The following is a 16,077-nucleotide window of genomic DNA, read 5'->3' as shown; positions in this document are numbered from 1 at the left end:
GTATACACATATAATGACAGCCTAACTCACTGGAATTACAGTAAGAAAGTATATATAAATAGGATCACACGTCACAGACATTTCATATTACACTAGCGCCTGCGCCCACAGCCCGGGCCTCCACCAGGGGGCGACAGCTGGGACTCCAGTCCTGGTGCAGAGGGGGCCTCCTGGAAGGTGCTACAGAGGGTCTTGCAGGAGGCTGTCTTTAGAGCTGCCTGTCTGAAGAGGCAGGCTTCCCTGACAGGCACCTCTCAGGGCAGCTCTGCAGGCCCCCGTAATCCTCCAGGGGAGCAGGTAGGCAGTGGGCTCCTTTCCCCCCCCACCCTTCTCTCTCCCCTCCTCTCTCCACCCCCCCCAATTTCTCCTCTCACCTTCTCTCTTTCTCCCCCTGCTTTCCTCCCCCCTCCTCTTTCTCTCCCCCATCCCCTCTCTCTCCCCATTAGAGGATAAGGAGGAGGTGCTGCACGATAGACATGTTGTTGTTTAAATGATAACAAATAGAAAGAATGTGAAATTATAATAGTAATAATCCCAGAAGGGCAGGACATTACCTGGCCATGAATGGACGTAATTAACATATATAAGCACAACGTAATGTATAGCAGCCAGAGAATCGCTTTATTTGGGAAAATTACAAGGTGGAAATGTTGCTGTAAACTGATAAAATCGAGTCTGCAAACGTCACAGCACCTGGGGAATTCTGGGTAACCGCGGTTGCCGGCGCATGTTATCTGTTTGGTAAATCCTAATATACAGCAGCTTCACAAAATAGTGCCAGCGTTCATGAGGAAGAACAGGGGTATGGGGCTATTAGAAGGGCCATTATAGGGGATGTGAGCTGCTTACAGAGCATTGGGGTATAACCAGCCCCTAATAAAATCCCTGCATACTGTGTGTTCTGGGGAATTTGCTGTTATGTTTTTGGAGTTTAAGGGACTTATTAACCCTTTGAGTGCCACCGCCGCTACGGCACAGTGTGGTCATGTGTTCACAGTGGCCATTTTGGAGGAAACAGATGAAGAGCGATCCTCCTCCATTTCCTCACTGGTTAGATCGCGCTCCATGGGAACACAGGAAGTGATCTAACCCGGAAAAACAACACGCACACACGTAGTCACTATGTCCTGGGGCACGCACAGGGTTAAATCCGCTCTGAAGCAGTGTCCGAAAACTCCCATTCACGTGAGCGGAGCATTTGGAATAATCCCCTTAATGAGGCAGATGGGGAGATGGAGGGGAGGGGGGGCCATTATGCACAGAGGAAACGGTCCCAGAATTCCTGGCGCTGCCCCACGGTATCTTGTTTCTTTAAATTGATGATGTCATTTAAAAGGTGCAAACCCACGTAGTTATCCAAAGACAATCTCTGTAAAGAACGTTGATACTTTACCAAATGTAAACGGGCTAAAAGCAAAAAATTTGTTGATGGCCTTTAAATGGGTGGGATTGTCAATTGTTTCCTCTGCACTGAGCCCTCCCCCCTAATCCTAGGGCCAATCATAATAAGGGATGGAGAGAGGGGGCTATTCCTGTGCAAACACCTGTAGAACACAGTGACATCCCGCCCAAATCCCAGCTCCCCATGATGTGTGTATCAGTGTGTTACTAAATATGTGCAGTGGTTAAAGAGCATCAGATGCTGCATTAGGGCCCGAGGTTTACACCTTCTATTGAAGGCTAACCCGGAGATAACATCTGTTACATTTATCTTCTTTATACAGGTTTATTTCTCCTAGCTTCGGCGGTGGCGTCTTCCTGCTCCTCCCGGCATCCTCCCGGCATCCTCCCGGCTTCCTCCCGGCTTCCTCCCGGCTTCCTCCCGGCATCACCCCCTGCAAATCCCATCAACATGGCTGCGTGACGTCAAATGGGGCCGCGTTGCCGCCCGGAGATTTACCAGGTAAACCCATAGCCCGGTAAAACCCATAAATAGCGGACTCGCGTTTTAACGGATCGCATTATTACGGGGTTTGTCTGTATGTGTGTGTGTGTGTGTGTGTGTATATATATATATATATATATATATATATATAGGGGCCATGCACACATATATGTATATATATATATGTAGCCCCGAGGTAAATTTACACTTTCTGGCCCCCCTCCGCGAGTGCCGTGTGGTAGCGGGTGCCGCCGGAGGCTGCGACGGACCCGCCGGCACTTCGCGAGGGTGGGGGCCAGTGCAGGGAGCAACGCGAGGTATTGCGGTGCAGGCCGGTTGCCGGGGACGCGATCGGGCCGTCGCTAGGGCCGCGATCGCGTTGCCACCGGCCCGGCTTGTAAAGTAGAGGGCGCCGCCATTGCGCGTTAGCTCGCGCATGCGCAGTAGGCGGCAAGCGCAGGGAAGGCTCCAGACAGGTCGCGCATGCGCAGGTAGGATCCCCAGAGCTAGGGAGAGATCGCGCGAGGGCAGGCATAGGGAGACAGAGATCAGGTGCTCCATTGCGGCCAATAGGGCTGGAGGAAGCTCAGCCCGGGAAAATAGATACATTTTCCCGGGCTTTGCTCAGGCAGTCAGGCAGAGGAGAAGGAAGGAGTAGGAAGGGTGTAGGGAGCGCGTGGCTCCTGCACCAGGTAAGGGTTCTCCTTAGGTCCCCAGGCAGGTCCCAATTCCCGGTAATGGCAGGGGGTAACTGAAGAGGGACGGCCCTAGATAGGGAAGGTCACCCGTAGGTGTGTAGGTGCAGGTTTGGCAGTGCCACAGCGGGTAGTGCTGTGCGCACTGGCAAATAGGCACAGAGTGTGTGCAGTGGATTTGCTGCGGGGATTCAGGTGGCTGTGTACGAATGCAGCTGTGTGTGTGTGTTGCTGCATGTGCTGGGCGCAGTGTGTGCAGCGTGGGTGGATGTCTGCAGGCTGACGGTGAGAGCTGTGTGTCTGCTGCAGGCTGTTAGGAGTAGCAAGTAGTTAGTAGTTACAGATAGGACTGGGTAGCTAGGGGAGTGGGCAGGTTATTACTCCGCAGGCCCTAGGAGTTTTCCCCAAGCCACCCCAGGTTGCGGTTCATCAGGGACAGGCCCTAGGTTAGGGTTCCTGTCACGTTAAGGATAGATAGGGATAGCGGCGGTTGCTGTTCCCGTGAGACGGTGTGTTACCGAGAGACGGTTGTTTTCCCGTGAAGCGGTGGGACCCTCGTTGGGGTCCTGGAGAAGTACCTGGATAGGATCAGACGGAGGCTTCGCACGTCTGACCCTTTTAGAAGAGTGTAGCAGGCCCGAGCATCGGAGTGCTCGGAAGGTATTTCTACACATGTGCACCAACAGGCCTAATAGATCATTTAGTGACTGCGCAGTCACCCACGACCTCCGTAGGAGTACGGGACATTGGGTGTGGGGGATCACAGGACACTGGGTGTGAACACCAGACATTGGGCTGAGGTGATATGGTTAAGGTGATGCGGATAGAGCATGATGTTATGTAATGTGTTATATGTTCTCAAGTAAAGTGTTAGTTATTGTTTTATCGTATACGTGTGTTATTGTATTTCTTACCCAGGGCTATCTTTCATAACGGGGATCCTGGGTAAGTGGAGGCGCTGCACCAGGTAAATGGTAAGGGTTTCCCCAGGCTCCCAGCTAGCGGAGGCTCAGATCTCCTGGAGCCACAGGTGTTATACAGTTACCAGTAGTCCCTTAGAAGAGGTGTGCCGCAAGGAAAGGGACCGGTTAGACCACAGGGGCCAATGTGAGATTGGGTGGGTCAGGCCGGTTCACAAAAAAGGCTACATTTGGAGGCGCTGCTGAGATATCAGACCTGGGGTGCCCTGTATGTTTTTTTCTAAATTGTGTCCTATTTTTGTTCCACCATGTGGGTGCTCTCAAAGCAGGAGGTCTACGCATGGGCCTTGAAAGTGAACGTGACTCCTAACCGCGTGGTTGCCGTGGGGGCAGTCCCGGCTGGCGTGCCCTTGTTAGATGTCCAGGCGCAGGTTCGGAAGCTCCCTGGACTGGCGGGTACGTGGGTCAGAGGGCGAAGGTATGATGACACTGTGCAATGGAGTACTGTCCTGATATATGCAGGCCAGACCCTAAGCGAGGAAGATGGCCCTAAATTCTTAAATTTGCCCGGGGGTCCGACCGATGGGTGCCCCTTTATCTACCCTGACTTGGCAGTATCTGCCTGCACCGAGAGCCCTATTGACATTAACAGTGAGCCCCACCCAAAATGGCGACTCCCGCCAAATCACCATGGCACGTGTGCGGCTGACTGCTAGCCTGCACAGAAGAATGTTGCAAACCCCTGCCCAGGACTGGCGGGAAAACCAGAGCCCCGCCCCCACACTGTGAGTGACTCAGTACCGAGTTCGCAACATTCCCCAAAAGACTGTGCTGCTCCTCCTCTAGAGTCCACCAGGGGGAGGGAGTGTCGTGAGCAGAAATCAGCCATTTCTGTTCCCCCTAAGGAAAGCAAGGGATGCCGAGAAAAGCACCCTTGGCTGTATAGAATCGTACGGGCCCCCCATTTAGTCTTGCCAATGGTGGTGTGCCCGTGTGCGTTAAAAGAATGGAAGGTGACGGGTGGCTGGATGGACGGAGCATCTGAGTCACCAGTTGCCCTCACGATGACCGTGGTAGATGGGGAAGAATGCCTGTACGGCCGTCTGAATGAATGTGAGTGTGCCGTTGGGGAGCTGACCCAAGGGCCTAAGTGTCCTGACTGTGCGGCGCAGTTCCTGCAACCCAAACCGCCAGCGGCAGAGGACACTGTTGCAGAAATGGAGTGTTCCCTCCCCGAGGATGAGAGAGACTGCCAGGGGTTACACCCTGATGTGTATGAGCCCTGGAAATTGCCAGGAATAGAGGTCACAGTGCTAATGTGCCCCTGCCTGAGTGAAGCCCTTAAAGAGGGAGTCGAACCGTCCCAGTTACAGCTAGGTTTCAGGTCAACTGAGGTGGACGGAGAAACGTTTACCCAGTGTTTTGGCCTCAAATGTGGCTGTTCCCGGAGGGAGGCACTGGCGTGGGAGCCTCAATGTGAGTGTTGCGGGGCCTGGTTCCTAAAGCCTATCCTACCCCAGGCGGCGGAACCAGCAGAGAAAGAAGAGGAGGGGCCGTGTGCCCAAATGGACTTTCCAGACGCTGAACCGGAGCCGCTGAAGGCGGAGCTCCAGATGTCGGAACCCCAGATGTCGGTTCCAGACCCGGTTCCCGAGCAGGAACCACCGATGCCAGAACCACAGATCCCGGAGGCCCAGGGTAAGGTGTTTGTACCCCCGCCCATGTGTGGTGATTCTAGCGACCAACCGAGCGTGGTGATGCGCCTGCCGGCGGACCACTCCAGTGAGGTCACTGAGCCAACCACCTCAACTGATGCAGACCATGATGTGGGCCCGTGTGACCTGCAACGGCCAGTCCGGCCTACCACCGAGGTACCAGCGGTCCCAGGCTTGGGATCAGTACCTGCCGACAACGATAGGGGTAAGTTGACTGCCCCAGGGGTGTCGGGTGTGAGCTCACCGGTGATCGTGGAGCCTGGTGACTCCAAAGGTAGGGTCACCCGGGCGATGGGCTCACCCCGTCATCGCGTCCTGGTGGCGGTGTCTCCCCCAGAAGATCTCTGCACATCATGGAACGAATTCGACCTCATCAAGGTATCCGGTGTAGCGGACCGGAGCGACACATACTCCTGCACGAGGAGTCTCCAAGCTCGGCCTTCCCGAGACCCGGGCCTGCACGAAGAGGTTGTGCTGCCCAACGATGGTGTCACCGTTTAAGGGATTGCTGGAGCGGACAAAGACTGTGTTGAGACCGCTCTGGTAGTTGTGGCCTCTCCCAGGTGCGCGATGGAGCGCTATGTTCGCCATGTGGTGGACCGAGGCAAGAGACTGAGCCTCCCTGTCTCCCATGAGACGAGACCGGAGGATCCGGCAAGGGGGAGAAGGTGGGCTGGTGCAAGGGACTGGTCTTGAGCTCCAAAAGACTCACAGGAGTCAAGGTGGGATACCCTCACCCAATCAGTTAGGGGCACTCCACTCTGAGACTCAGCTGGCCTCGGGTATCCATGCGGGTATGTTGGGTACCAGTGAACAAATGCCTAATGTATGTGAAGTAACAGTTACAATGCATTTTCCATTATATAATCCTCTGTTGCATGGTTGCTACCCAAGCGAGGTCGTTGGGATTCTGCGAGGGGGAGAATATAGCCCGGAGGTAAATTTAGGCTAAACCATAATACTGAGTTGTGACCATGCAGCAAGCTTAAGCCTATAGGGAACCATGTTAAAAATGGTTATTGAGGCAAAAAGTGACACTGTGTGCTCATTTGCATGTCATTTCCCAGAATCCCTTGCTGCAGTGGAAGTGCTGTATGCTGGGTGATAATGGGGAAAGGCGGGTTGCAGACCTGCCTAAGACATGCAGATGAGCATACAGTTATATTTGCATATTTGCTTTCCTGTGGAGGGTTTTTGTCACTTTTTTTACTCACCATAACTTAACTCAGTATTATATATATATATATATATATATATATATATATATAGTGGCAGGACGGCCTCGCGGCGGGGTCAGTAAGACGCTTGACACGATGGGAAACTTTAAACACTAGTGGTTTATTAGCCACAACCAAAATAAGTACGGGTGCACTGTCCCTTTAAGAAACTACTTTCTTGCAAATTAAAGCCTAGTCTTGTTAGGGACACTAACTCACTTCTTGAGCCCTTACTAACAGGACAGCCAGCTAATCTGGTCATGCCCAAAACATGCTACACAAACGATAACCAATAAGCATAATTAGCCACAGAACGGTATCATCTATTTATTTTTTGATTATTGAAGCTCAGCTAACACGGTACTGATACCTCTACATGTATATATATATATATATATATATAATAAATATGTATATACATGTAGAGGTATCAGTACCGTGTTAGCCGAGCTTCAATAATCAAAAAATAAATAGATGATACCGTTCTGTGGCTAACGAAATGCTTTTATTTGTGCGAGCTTTCGAGATACACTGATCTCTTCTTCCGGCGATGTTACAATAAATGAAGCAAGCAAAAGGTATACTTAAAAACAGTGTCTCTTGGAATGTTATCTGTGCTGTTCCTTCCCCTGGTGTGGATGTGTTTTATGGCTAGAGGTGTCAAAGGGTAACTGAAAGCAAGTGAAGAAAGAGTGTGTATGTGTATCAGTGTGAATAAAAATGAATGGAGAGCCCACAGTATATACAGTGCTTTACAAAAGGTGTGTGTGGAGTGGGAGTGGATATAAATGGTGTGGGTAGGTGTGGAAATGTGAGAGATTGTTGAAGCTCGGCTAACACGGTACTGATACCTCTACATATACATATATATATATATATAAAAAAAGTATACATTACCGCATAGCAGCAAAAAGGGAGACAGCACTCAGGTGAATGAAAATAAATGTATTAAATACAGCACATAACTCCAACGTTTCGATCCCACAGGGGGATCTTCCTCAGGGTGATGCACCACCCTGAGGAAGATCCCCCTGTGGGATCGAAACGTTGGAGTTATGTGCTGTATTTAATACATTTATTTTCATTCACCTGAGTGCTGTCTCCCTTTTTGCTGCTATGCGGTAATGTATACTTTTATTATTTATATGGGACATGCACCTATTCATTATTGAATTTCTATTGGAGTGCCAGTGATTTTTTATCACATATATATATATATATATAATCAAAAAAATAAAAAAATAAATAGATGATACCGTTCTGTGGCTAACGAAATGCTTTTATTTGTGCGAGCTTTCGAGATACACTGATCTCTTCTTCCGGCGATGTTACAATGAATGAAGCAAAAGGTAAACTTAAAAACAGTGTCTCTTGGAATGTTATCTGTGCTGTTCCTTCCCCCGGTGTGGATGTGTTTTATGGCTAGAGGTGTCAAAAGGTTACTGTGAAAGCAAGTGAAGAAAGAGTGTGTATGTGTATCAGTGTGAATCAAAATGAATGGAGAGCCCACAGTATATACAGTGCTTTACACAAGGTGTGTGTGGAGTGGGACTGGATATAAATGGTGTGGGTGGGTGTGGAAATGTGAGAGTTAGTAGCACAACTAAAAGAGTGTGTGGATACTTAGTGGTCCCTATTGGTGTATAGGGATGGAAAAATAAGGAGTATTAGTATGTGTGAGAGACAGCTGTGTGTGCATACATATAGCACAGTATGCACAGACATGGCCTTTAGCGCTTATGGGACGAGAGTTCACTACTGTCAGTAATGACTCATAAAATTTCGATCTCTGTTTAGGCCACTGCTAAGTGTCCCGAACAGTTGCATAAATTTGTATTCATGCAACCGTCTCTCTTTCGGGGTTTTAAGATTACCTTTGAGTATGGCAACCCTCAGATCGTTCATCTTATGGCCAGAGTCAGAGAAATGTTCGCCAACAGGACTGTCTCTTGTTCCGCGTGTGATGCTGTGGCGATGCAGGTTCATTCTCTTGTTTAGCCCCTGTCCTGTCTCACCTATGTAGTAGCAGCCCCCTGGGCATTTCATGCACATGATGAGGTACACGACATTTCTGGAGGAACAGATGAACCCTCCTCTGATTTTGTATTCCCGATTCTTGTGTGGTATTTGTATTGTGTCCGCTGTGTAGAGCATTGCGCAGGTTTTGCATCTTGGGTCCTGGCATGGTTTTGTCCCGCATTCAGTTGTACTGCTGAATACTTTACTCCTCACCATAATATTCTTGAGATTATGGGGTTGTCTGTATGATAATAAGGGTGCTTCAGGGAAGACCTGTTGCAGTCTTGTATCTTCCTGGAGAATGGGTTGTAGTTTCCTGCCGATCTTGCGTAGGGCTCCTAGGTGTGGGTTAATGTGACCACCAAAGGAACCCTGTCGCCTGTCTCCTTCTGTTTGTATTCAAGGAGATCACTTCTTGGTATTCTGGTGGCTTTGTGAATTTGCTGGTCTACAATTCTGTGGTTATATCCACGGTTTATAAAGTCTGATCTCAAGGCTTTAATCCGCTAGTCTCTGTCTGCTGTGTCGGAGCATATCCGGTTGTATCGTATGGCTTGACTGTAGATGGTTGCATGTTTGGTGTGTGTCGGGTGGAAGCTGTTGTCCCTCAAATAGCTGGCTCTGTCTGTAGGTTTGCGGTATACAGAAGTCTGTAGTTGGTTGTTCTTTATAGTAATGGTGGTGTCTAGAAAATGTACTTCATCCGGGGAATGGGTGAGTTTGAGGTTGATGGTCGGGTGGAAAGTATTGAAGTTGTCATAGAACTGTAGGAGGTCCTGTTCGCCAGAGGTCCAAATCAGGAGGATGTCATCGATGTAGCGAAGGTATGTAAGGGGTTTCAAGTGACAGGTGGACAGAAAGTCACTTTCCAGTTTTGCGCAGAACAGATTGGCATACTGTGGCGTCATCCGAGTACCCATAGCAGTCCCGGTTGTCTGGAGGTATGTGTCATTTCCAAATGTGAAGTAGTTATGGGTCAGAATAAATTCAATGCATTTAGTCACTGTCTCTGTGAGTGGCTCCTGCGATCCCAGAAAGTATCTGCAGGCTGAAATCCCATCCTCGTGGGGGATGTTTGTATAAAGTGACTCTACAGAAATAGTTGCTAGTAGTGTTCCTGTAGGGAGGGGGCCAATGACATTCCGTTTGTTTAGCAGGTCGGTGGTATCCTGGATATAGCTGGGTGTGTTCCTGACAAGTGGTTTTAGAATGCCCTCCACCCAGCCAGAAATATTTGTATATGTATATGTATATGTATAAATATAAATATGTATATGTATAAATATCTAATAAGTAAATGTACAGGTTAATAAAAGCTTCAGTCAGACTTAGAACTTTGCAACTAATATTGACAGATTTACTATAAATCATTCTTCCTGTTATTACACAGGTTATTAAGAATTTATATTAGCGTTAGGGACCCCTGAATTGTGGTCTGCCGTGACGTTGGCTCAGGGGCCTACAACAATTTTGGCCAAAAATGTCAAACTAAAAGACCATTTTACTTAATAGATATTTATACATATATATTTAGGCACTGTACCGTGTATGATTTTCACTGGATGTGCTAAAACTGAGCTGTGTCTGTGTTTTATGTGCTGTCTCTGGTTTTAAATATATATTGCCATGCTCAGTAGCACTCCTCTGTGACATTCATATGCTTATATATATGTTGTGGTTATTTTGGGGGTTCAATAGGAGCTTGTTAGGTGTCCAGTATATTTTACAATTGTGTTTCAGCTAGTCCTGGCTGATTGGAGGTTGGCAACCTCCTACTTAATTTAAGCTCACCCCCTCCCACATTTAAATGGTTAAGGGCTCACTCCATAGCATCTTCCACACAGGGGAACTTGTTTGCTTGCAGGATGGTTGTGACATCTCTAATACAGAGTGCCTTTCCTGGTAATGTACAGGTTAATAAAGGCTTCAATCAGACTTAGAACTTTGCAACTAATATTGACAGATTTACTATAAATCATTCTTCCTGTTATTACACAGGTTATTAAGAATTTATATTAGCGTTAGGGACCACTGAATTGTGGTCTGCCGTGACGTTGGCTCAGGGGCTTACAACAATTTTGGCCAAAAATGTCAAACTAAAAGACCATTTTACTTAATAGATATTTATACATATATATTTAGGCACTGTACCGTGTATGATTTTCACTGGATGTGCTAAAACTGAGCTGTGTCTGTGTTTTATGTGCTGTCTCTGGTTTTAAATATATATTGCCATGCTCAGTAGCACTCCTCTGTGACATTCATATGCTTATATATATGTTGTGGTTATTTTGGGGGTTCAATAGGAGCTTGTTAGGTGTCCAGTGTATTTTACTAACAAGACTCACCTGGCCTGTTATGCCTGCACCAATCTGCAGTGTCTCCCTGTAGCTCTTCCTGTCCCGCCTCCGTTCCTGATTGGACCTTCCTGCTTTATCTAGCTCCTCTCTGCTCTCAGTCTTTGCTCGACATAGTCTCTGTATGGAAGTACTTCTGGATTCTCTCAGTGTTTTCACAGGTTCTGACGCAGCTCGTACGACTACCCCTTCTGGCTCTCGATCTCGGCACTCCTTGGACAACGCTCACTCTGGTAACCCCTTGAACACGGCTTGGACTACGACCTATCTCCACTCTCCACTCCCTGACTTCGGCAAGGTAGCATTCACTCTATCTCTTCAACCAGTACCGGCAAGTATTGTCTACCTTACTACACCTGGCCTGGCAACGCTTCATACCACACTCCGGACACGCTCCCTTTGCTGCGGGTGCGTGTATTACCACTTCCCCTTCAGCTCAGGGGACGGGTCTGGTCTGCGGGCAGCACCGGCGTAACACTTAAATACCTTATTGCACAATGCATATAATTGTACATTATTTCTAACGCGATCCGCTTATAACGCGATGTGATTCTTTGGACCCCAAGCACAGCGTTATAAGGGGGTTGAGCTGTACATACATACATATTTAGGAAGACGCATTTTTTTATATGCATTGGGTTTTGTTACACAGTATGCACTGGGGTTTGTTTATATGCATTGGTTTTTTTGGGGTTTTTTTCAGTATGTATTGTATATTTTTTATAAGCATTGTTTGTTTAGTACACCGAGAGGGTGCGTGTGTAGTGAGAATGAGAGGGAGTATATGTGTGAATATAACCATTAGTGTGTGTATCTGAGTGAGTGTGTTACTGTCTGACAGTTACTGTGTTTGTAAAGCATAATGAGAATTGTGATTGTGCGTGTGTATGTATATATGTATATCTATATAACAACATACAATATATACATATATATATATTTATATATATATTTCTCAAACCGTCGTATGTGTGTGTTTGTCTGTCTGTCCTGTGTCTCCCTGTGTCTAGGGGCAATCGCATTGGACCTTTGGCCCGTCACTCCACCTCAGGCCAATGAGATGGCTCCCTTGGCCCGCCCGCCCCCGCACACCTCTCATTGGCCGGTGTGGTCACACACACACACACACTCCCCGCGTGCTCCTCTCCAAGATGGCCTACCACACACTGTGCAGCAGCCCAGGTAAGACAGTACACACTGGCCTCACACCCCCTCGCAGGCGTGCGCCTCACACCTTACACCATGCACCTTACACCCTGCGCCTCACACCTTACACCCTGCGCCTTACACCATACACATCACACCCCTCCTGCCTCACACCCCTCCCACAGGCGTGCCTCCTCACACCTTCACACCTTACACCCTGCACCTTACACCCTGCGCCTCACACCTTACACCTCACACCCCTCCTGCCTCACACCTTAAACCCCTGCCGCAGAACACCCCTGTGCGTCCCACCTCAACCGCCCAGGAACAAGTGGCGGAGAAGCCGGCCGCGGGAGCTCACCATTACCTCCCGCCTCAGGCCAGGACCACACATGGCGCTTCCTGCCGCCGCCTGCACGCGCCTCCATTGGCCGGACGACCCATCGGGGGAGCAAGCGGCCGGCGGGGGGGAAGCGGGCAAGCCCTCGGGGAATGGGGGGGGGGGAGGAGAGGCCCGAGCCAGCGGAGAACAAGCAGGGGGGCGGCCAGCCACCGAGCCAGCGGGGGAACGGACGCCCGGATGGGGGGGGGGGCAAGCGGATACAGAATTATGGACATACAGAGGCCCCCTGCTCCCCCGGCCCCTGGCCCCCCCGCCCCCTGCCGCCCCGTCCACGCCCCGTCACCCCCCCAACTGCACCCCATCCGCCACGCCCTCGCCCGCCGCCCCCTCCACCCCACCTCCCGCCACCCCCCCCGCCACTCGGCCCCCCCGACACGCGGGCCCCCCCGACACGCGGTTCCCCCCCGACACTCGGGCCCCCCGACACTGGGGGGTCCCCGCCCCCGGCCTCCCCCTCCTCCCCCGGCCCCCCGCCGCCGCCCCGGCCACGCCCGGCAACCCCCCCACCGGCTGCCCCCAAGCCACACCCGCCCCCGTACGCCACCGCCGCCCCGCCACGCGGCCCCCTCCCACCCCCCCGCCACTCGGCCCCCCCTCCTCGTCGTCCCCCCCCTCCACTGTGGCCCCCCCTCCACTCGGCCCCCCCCCAGCCACGTTCCCCCCATCAACTCTAGCCCCCCCTCCACGCCGCCCCCCTCCACGGTCACAGCGCACTCCCCCACCCCCCCGCCACGCGGCCACCCCCCGCCTCTCGGCCCCCCCGCCACGCGTGCCCCCCCGCCACAGGGCCCCCCGCCACGCGGGCCCCCACGCCACGGGCCCCCCCAGCCACGGTCCCCCCCCCGCACTCGCGCCCCCCCCGCCACGTCACCCCTCCTCCACTTCACTCCTCCCCCCCTCCACTCTTTTCTCCCCTCCACTCTTTCCTCCCCTCCACGCTTTCCCCCCCCTCCACTCTTGGCCCCCCCTCCACTCTTGCCCCCCTCCACTTCACCCCTCCCTCCACTTCACCCCTCCCTCCACTTCACCCCGCCCTCCACTTCACTCCTGCCCCCCTCCACGCCCCCCTCGCCCCCTCCATTCCCCTCTTTCCCCCCCTCCACTCCCCCCTCTCTCCCCCTCCACTCCCCCCCAAGCTCCCCTCCACTCCTCCTCTCCACCCCTACCCCCTCCACCTCTCCCCCTCCCACCCTCCACCCTCCACTCTCACCCACTCTCCTCCCCTCCCCCGCTCCACTCCCACCTCCACCCTCCCCTGTCCCCCCTCCTTCCCCACCCTCCACTCCTCCCCTACCCCCTCCACTCCTCCCCTCCCTCTCCCCTCTCCACTCCCACCCTCCACTCTCCCCCTCCACCTTCCACTTCTCCACCCTCCACCCCCCCCTCCACCCTCCACTCCCACCCACTCTCCTCCCCTCCCCCGCTCCACTCCCACCTCCACCCTCCCCTGTCCCCCCTCCATTCCCCACCCTCCACTCCTCCCCTACCCCCTCCACTCCTCCCCTCCCTCGCCCCCCTCAACTCCCCCCCTCCACTCTCCACTTCACCCCCCTCCACTCCCCCCCTCCACCCTCCACTCTCCACCCTCCACTCCCCCCTCCACTCCACCCCTTCCCCCACTCCACTCCACCCTTCCCCCCTCCACTTCCCTCCTCCCCTTCCCGCCTCCCCCCCTCCCCCCTCCCCCCCTCCCGCCTCTGCTTTTCACCCGGCCGCCTCTGCCTCACAGCTTCCGCACGCACTCAACACACACCTGTCCTCACTCACACACCCGCCACACACCTGCTGCCTCCCGCCCATACGCACCAACATCACTGACCCGCCGCCTCATGCCCTCCACTCCCACCTCCACCCTCCCCTGTCCCCCCCTCCATTCCCCCCCTCCTCCACCCTCCACTCCCCCCTCCTCTCCCCCCCCTCCACTCCCCCCCTCCACCCTCCACTCCCCCCCTCCACCCTCCACTCCCCCCCTCCATTCCCCACCCTCCACTCCTCCCCTCCACTCCTCCCCTCCACTCCTCCCCTCCCCCTCTCCACTCCCACCCTCCTCTCCCCCCCTCCACCCTCCTCTCCCCCCCTCCACCCTCCACTCGCCCCTTCCACCCTCCACTCCCCCCCTCCACCCTCCTCTCCCCCTACTCCACCCTCCACTCCCACCCCCTCCACCCTCCACTCCTCCACCCTCCACTCGCCCCCTCTACTCCCCCCCTCCACTCCCCCCCTTCCCCCCTCCACTCCCTCCACACCACCCCTTCCCCCCCTCCACTCCAGCCCTTCCCCCCCTCCACTCCACCCCTTCCCCCCCTCCACTCCACCCCTTCCCCCCCCACCACTCCACCCGTTCCCCCCCTCCACTCCACCCCTTCCCACCCTCCACTTTCCCTCCTCCCCTTCCCGCATTCCCCCTCCTGCCTTCCCACCTCTGCCTTTCACCTGGCCACCTCTGCCTCACAGCTGCCGCACGCACTCAACACACACCTGTCGCCACTCACACACCCGCCACACACCTGCTGCCTCCCGCCCATACGCACTGACATCACTGACCCGCCGACTCACACCCTAGCAGGACCCCCACTCACAGACAGCACTCACAACCCATGCGCCACCCGCCGCCTCACACCCTAGCAGGACCCCCACTCACAACCCACGCACCACCCGCTGCCTCACACCCTAGCAGGACCCCCACTCACAGACAGCACTCACAACCCACGCGCCACCACCGCCTCATACCCTAGAGGGACCCCCACTCACAGACAGCACTCACAAACCCACGCGCCAACCGCCGCCTCACACCCTAGCAGGACCCCCACTCACAGACAGCATTCACAACCCATGCGCCACCCGCCGCCTCACACCCTAGCAGGACACATTCATCCCATTTTTACATCTCTTATGTCACCAAAATATACATTGTACTGTGGTGTCTTTACAATAAACCATTTCAACATTATTATTCAACCTTTACAACAAATAGTCACCTATTGTTCCACGATTTATAAATAATACTACCTATTACGTATTTACATCCGGGCAACGCCGGGTATATCAGCTAGTATATACAGTATATATATATATATATATATATATATATATATATACACACATACATACTGTATATACATATATATAAAACATTATAATATATATATATATATATATATATATACTGTATATATATACAGGTTGCAGACCTGTCTAAGACATGCAAATGAGCATACAGGAAATTTCCATTTGCTATATATATATATATACAGTATATATATATATATATATATATATACAGTGTTCGACAAATCACCCAAAAATCTACTCGCCCAACCAAAAAATCTACTCGCCACCTAGTCCCGCCCCCAACTCCGCCCCTAGTCCCGCCCCAACTCCGCCCCCAGTCCCGCCCCCAACCCGCTTTAAAATAAAATATATAAATAAAATACATTTAATAAATTCCTGGTCAGAACAACATTCATTTTTGACATAAATGTATTTATTGTATTACATTATACTACAATTAGACGTGTGTGTGTGTGTGTGTGTCAATGTCGGATCTAGAAATAAAAGCCAGATGTGAATGACTAGTTTCCTGAACCCCTTAACCAGTGTCTGGACGTCGGCGCTTCACAGAGAGAGACAGACAGAGAGAGACAGATAGACAGACACACACACACAGAGAGCGGCACACCCACACACACACACAGAGAGAAAGAGAGACACACAGAGAAA

At 52.2% G+C, this 16,077-nt stretch overlaps 1 long non-coding RNA gene across 2 annotated transcripts; it reads left to right on the top strand.

Annotated features, from left to right (window-relative positions):
* The first annotated feature begins 228 nt into the window (after positions 1 to 228).
* Positions 229 to 11,944, top strand: LOC142470257 (uncharacterized). Of its 2 annotated transcripts, none has more exons than XR_012789255.1 (3): positions 229 to 297; positions 1,725 to 1,903; positions 10,970 to 11,944. It is a non-coding gene; the product is annotated as an uncharacterized LOC142470257 (long non-coding RNA). The 2 variants fall into 2 exon arrangements; XR_012789254.1 differs by lacking the exon at positions 10,970 to 11,944 and adding an exon at positions 3,125 to 4,613.
* Positions 11,945 to 16,077: the final 4,133 nt, after the last annotated feature.

This window comes from Ascaphus truei, chromosome 19 (genome assembly GCF_040206685.1).
Source record: "Ascaphus truei isolate aAscTru1 chromosome 19, aAscTru1.hap1, whole genome shotgun sequence".
Lineage (NCBI taxonomy): Eukaryota > Metazoa > Chordata > Amphibia > Anura > Ascaphidae > Ascaphus > Ascaphus truei.
The sequence above is the reverse complement of the archived record's forward strand: the minus strand, read 5'-3'. Positions and strand labels throughout refer to the sequence as shown.